Source organism: Mauremys reevesii, linkage group 2 (assembly GCF_016161935.1).
Source record: "Mauremys reevesii isolate NIE-2019 linkage group 2, ASM1616193v1, whole genome shotgun sequence".
NCBI classification, from domain to species: domain Eukaryota; kingdom Metazoa; phylum Chordata; order Testudines; family Geoemydidae; genus Mauremys; species Mauremys reevesii.
Window position 1 is genome coordinate 520,612 of NC_052624.1, and position 6,000 is coordinate 526,611.

Here is a 6,000-nt window from a genome sequence, read left to right on the forward strand (position 1 = left end):
TCTGCTTCTCAGCCTCTCACTGCCACCGTGTCCCCGGGCCAGCCCCCCAGCACCTCGCCCGGCTCAGTGGCCACAGCGCTCCCATTTGCTGGGCAGAGGGCGCTTGTCCTGCTGCATCTTTTAACCAGATGCCAGGGCTGAGGTGTTCTTAGTGATTTCTGCTCTCTCACTGCCCTGCCTACTCTGCACCGCGTCTCACTGCAACCGTCGCTACATGCCGGAAACCCCAGCCCTGAGCAACCAGCTCAGCAAGGGCAGGTTAGCAGTTAGCAAGAAGAAAGACCCCAGGACTATTCAGCTTTCTGTGAACACTAGAAGAGCAAACTAGCATCTAAGAACCTCGAACACGCTCCTCACTGCCTATTCCAATGTCCCTCCCCCCACTGTCTTTTGGCTACCACGCCATGCTTAGTGAGTGAGGGTAACATTATGCCCTCCCCCGGTCAGGGTATATTAAATACAGTTCTGTGGCCTGTCAGTCACACAATAAGGATAACAACATTTCATTTCCCCTGCTTCCAGGAATTAGGTGGATAGAGAACATGTGGCGCCCATCAGATTACATCACTAAAGCCGAAGGCCTCTGCCAAGGCTACTGAAACCCTGGGCCACAGGCCCACACCACAGCACTTCCCGCAGGGCGCATGACACGACGGCTACAGAACCCAAACAGCTCCTGCACCGCAGAGCTGCCTGGCCTGGCGGGAGCTGTCTGCACCGCTCCACGCGGTACGACGACACACACAGTAGAGCTGGGGCCATGTTCCTGCCTGAGGCGGTAACAGCAGCGCACAAAGGGGGTGCAGAGCCGCCCTTTGAAACTCACTGTCCAACCTGCAGCCCAAGGCTGTGTAGGGGCCAAGCTGCCGTAGCAGAACAGCAACTGGGCGGGGAATGTGGGCGTGGTTATGCTAATGAGATGGTGTCAGCCAAGCATGGCTGTGGCTCTTGAAACATGATGATGTCACAGACTCATATAGTTTAGGACCGGACGGGACCACTACGACTGGCCAATCCAACCTGCTGCACAGCCCAAGCAAGCGCCCCTCACCAGCGATTCCTGCACCCAGAGCATCACCTCTGCTTGAGCTGGAGTGGGTCTGAGAGAGCAGGCCAGAGGGGAGAGTCCAAGGCACAGAACAACTCCAGCCCTAGCCATTTGACATGCATCTGACGAAGTGGGTATTCACCCACGAAAGCTCATGCTCCAATACGTCTGTTACAGATTTGTGCCTCTTTCCACTCTGAATTTGTCTCACTTCAGCGTGCACCCATGGGATGACATCCTGCCTTTTCCTCCAGCTACTACCTGAAACCTCCTTCCCATGCAGCCAAGTCACTTCTTAGCCTTCTCTCAGCTACACTAAAGAGCTTCTGCTTCTTTAGCCTCTCACCTTTTCCAGCCGTCCAATCCCCTTGTAGCGCCTTCCTGGGCCTTTCGTAGAGGGCTAGTAGGGGTCCCTCCCCCTCTGGCGCAGTGGGATGCCCTGCCCCCTCACTCCACCTTTCCAGTGGTTCCATGTGGTGTTTGAAGGGTGTGCCCAGAACTGGTCACAGTATCCACGAATGGCATAGACAGACGTAATATTGCCTCCTCGCTCCTCCTTACTAGTCCTTGCTTATATGTCCAAGAGTCGTGTTGCCGCTTAGCTACAGTGACGTGCTGGGAGCTCATGTTCAGGTGGTTTCTACCATGACCCTTAGGTCCTTGTCAGTGTCGCCACATTCCAGGCTAGAGTCTCTCATTTCCTGAGTGTGACCTTTGGGCCTAGAGGTCTGACCTTGCATTTGGCTGGATTAAAAGACCATGTTACTCAAATGAGCCTCCCCTTACCAAGCAATCCAGGCTGGTCTGTAGAACTCACCCAGCCCCCATCATTATTTACCACTCCTGCTGATACAGCCAAGAAGGATGTTTGCTTTTTTTGCAACAGTGTTACACCATTGACTCATATTTAGCTTGTGATCCACTCGGACCCCCAGATCCCTTTCTGCAGGACTCCTTCCTAGGCAGTCACTGCCCATTGTGCGTGTGCAACCGATTGTTCCTTCCTAAGTGGAGCACTTTGTATTGGTCCTTATTGAATTTCATCCTGTTTACTTCAGACCATTTCTCCAGTTTGTCCAGATCATTTTGAATTTTAATCCTATCCTCCAAAGCACTTGCAGCCCTTCCCAGCTTGATATCATCCGCAAACTTTATACGTGTCCTCTCTATGCCATTAGCTAAATCATTGATGAAGATATTGAACAGAACTGGTCCCAGAACTGATCCCTGCGGGACCCCACTCGTTATGCCCTTCCAGCTTGGCTGTGAACCACTGATAACTACTCCCTGGGAATGGTTTTCCAGCCAGTTCTGCACCCACCTTATAGTAACTCCATCTAGATTGTATTTCCCTAGTTTGTTTATGAGGAGGTCATGTGAAACTATATCAAAAGCCTTACTAAAGTCAAGATATACCACATCTACCACTTCCTCCCTGTCCATGGCCTTGTTACCATGTCACAGAAAGCTATTAGGTTGGTTTGACAGGATTTGTTCTTGACAAATCCATGCTACTGTTACTTATCACCTTATTATCTTCTAGGTCAGGGGTAGGCAACCTATGGCATGCGTGCTGAAGGCGGCACCAAAGCTGATTTTCAGTGGCATTCACACTGCCTGGATCCTGGCCACCGGTCCGGGGGGGGCTCTGCATTTTAATTTGATTTCAAATGAAGCTTCTTAAACATTTTAAAAACCTTATTTACTTTACATACAACAATAGTTTAGTTATATATTATGGACTTATAGAAAGAGACCTAAAAACATTAAAATGTATTACTGGCACACAAAACCTTAAATTAGAGTGAATAAATCAAGACTCAACGCACCACTTCTGAAAGGTTGCCGACCCCTGTTCTAGGTGTCTGCAAATCGATTGCTTAATTATTTGCTCCATTATCTCTCTGGGTACAGAAGTTAAGCTGACTGGTTTGCAATTCCCTGGGTTGTCCTTATTTCCCTTTTTATAGGTGGGCACTATATTTGCCCTTTTCCAGTCGTCAGTAAAAGAAAAAAGGTTTTCCCAATCCCAAAGGACCATGCCCAGACCCAGGTCAATATACAAATCAAATGTTTCCCACAAATCACGCTGTTGCCAATTTTAGGGTCTAAAATCTAAAGGTTTATTCATAAAAGGAAAAAGATGTAGATGTGACATTATTGATATAATCTGGGACCATATAGAACATGGTTGCAACCAAGGTCCAATAGTGGCACCAAATCTTATGTAAAGGGGGTCATATAAGGTGTCTAAGACCAGGTTATGGGTTGCTGGTTATAATTATGGTGTCTATATATATGTATCATTTTGTAGTTGAAGTTATGAGTATTGGCTCTGAAGTGTGTGTATTTAAAATTTATGCTGTGCTTCTGGGTGACATCCCAGACAAGTTGGTGTTAGCTCTGCCTAGCCTGCTTGATGGCCCATTAAGGACCATCAGCTACAGAACTGACCCATTGAGAGAAGGTAGATATGCCTTGTAACTCAGCAAAGTATGCAGGGACTTGCCCATGTGACTCCAGACTCCATTTTGCTGTAATTTTCCACAGTAAGAACAAAGAGGTTCTTACACCTGGAAAAAGCCTATAAAAGGCTGATGCCTCATCTCCATCTTGTCTTCAGTCCTGCTTCTTACCTCTGGAGGGACGTTGCTACAAACTGAAGCTCTGAACAAAGGACTGATGACCCATCCCAGCGGGGGTTGTTCCAGAGACTTGATTTGAACCTGCAGTTTACTCCATCACTGCTACAAGCCTGAACTAAGAATTTTGCCATCACTGTATGTAATTGATTCCATTTAACCAATTCTAGCTCTCATCTCTATCTTTTTCCTTTTATGAATAAACATTTAGATTTTAGATTCTAAAGGATTGGCAACAGCGTGATTTCTGGGTAAGATCTGATTTGTCTATTGACCTGGGTCTGGGGCTTGATTCTTTGGGATCGAGAGAACCTTTTTCCTATATTGGGGTGTTGGTTTTCATAACCATTCATCCCCAGGACGAGTGGGACTGGTGGTGATATTGGGAAACTGGAGTGTCAAAGGAAATTGCTTGTGTGACTTGTGGTTAGCCAGTGGGGTGAAACCAAAGTCCTCTTTGTCTGGCTGGTTTGGTTTGCCTCAGAGGTGGAGAACCCCCAGCCTTGGGCTGTAACTGCCCTGTTTAAGCAATTTGTCCTGAATTGGCACTCTCAGTTGGGTCCCACCAGAACCGCATCGTCACAATAGATGAGAGCTAGAATTGGTTAAATGGAATCAATTACATCCAGTAATGGTAAAGTTCTTGGTTCAGGCTTGTAGCAGTGATGGAATAAACTGCAGGTTCAAATCAAGTCTCTGGAACATCCACAGCTGGGATGGGTCTGTGACGATGCAGTTCTGGTAAGAAGCAGGACTGAAGACAAGATGGAGATGAGGCATCAGCCTTTTATAGTCTTTTCCAGGTGTAAGAACACTTCTTTGTTCTTACTGTGGAAAATTACAGCAAAATGGAGGCTGGAGTCACACGGGCAAATCCCTGCACTTTGCTGAGTCACAAGGCGTATCTGCCTCCTCTCCATGGGTCAATTGTGTAGCTGATGGTCCTTAATGGGCCATCAAGCAGGCTAGGCAAAGCTAACACCAACTTGTCTGGGGAGTCACCCAGAAGCACAGCACAGATTTGAAATACAGACAGGACAGAGCCAATACTCATAACTTCAACTACAAAATTGATACACACACAGAGAGAGCATAATCACAGCCAGCAAACCAGAACCTCTCCATAGGCCTCTCACACAACAACCTTTGTATAACATTTGCTGCAAATATATAACAGTGGTCACAACGGTGATCTATACGGCTACAGATTATGTCGATAACATCACAAGCACCTCTGCCATTTCCACATTTTCTGTTATTGTCTCCCCCCTACCCACTGAGTAATGGGCCTACCCTGTCTTTGGCCTTCCTCTTGCTTCTAATGTATCTGTAGAATGTTTTCTTGTTACCCCTTATGTCTCCAGCTAGTTTGAGCTCGTTTTGTGCCTTGGCCTTTCTCATTTTGTCCCTACAGATTTGTGTTGTTTGTTTATATTCACCCTTTGTAATTTGACCGAGTTTCCACTTCTTGTAGGACTCCTGTTTGAGGTTCAGATAATTGAAGATCTCCTGGGTAAGCCAGGTGGTCTCTTGCCAGACTTCCTGTCTGTCCTACGCAGGGGGATAGTTTGCTCTTGTCTCTGAAATTCTGCCAACTCTCTTGGACTGTTTTCCCCCACCTAGGCTCCCTGTGGAATTGGCATCCCAGGGCCTTTCCCCACATACCCCTCTGTGGTTCCTCTTTTCTCTCCACATCTCAAGCTCCAGTTCATGTTTTCCCTGCATCTCCTGGTGCTGCTGCCGCTCTTACTCATGCATTCACTGCTTCTCACAGTCAGTTCGCGCCCTTCACTGGGCCTCCAGCCTCTGTTGGTCTAGCTGAAGATCCCCCCACTTAAATCCAGTGATGGGGGAGGTCATGAAGAGCCCTGCAGGACAAGGAGGCTTGAGGACACCCTGCTGTGGCTCTGTCACTCTCAGATCCTTGTGGAGGCCCACTTGGGTCTGGCACACTGCAGGGTTCCTCCTAGAGCCAGTGCCAAAGCTGGGCTGTGGGACTGAGCCACCTCCTTAGCCTTGTTAGACCCTCGCCTGTGGCTGGCTGAGCTTTATCAGTGCCGCACCCCAGGGCAGGAGGCCACGTGCTGCCCCGTGAGAACCACCCAGGGCAGCCTTTGCATGGAGGTAACTGGAATCAGTTTGCAGGAGGCATCTCGGGCCGCAGGCTGGTCACACCCATGGGCTGTCACTGACATGGTGGAATCTGTGTGATGCGGGTGTGCCAGCACAATCGCGCTGTGGCTACATCAGGACATGCTCCCAGCCGAAGCCGCAGACTCACTGAGTGAGACTGAGTTCTAATGGACAACT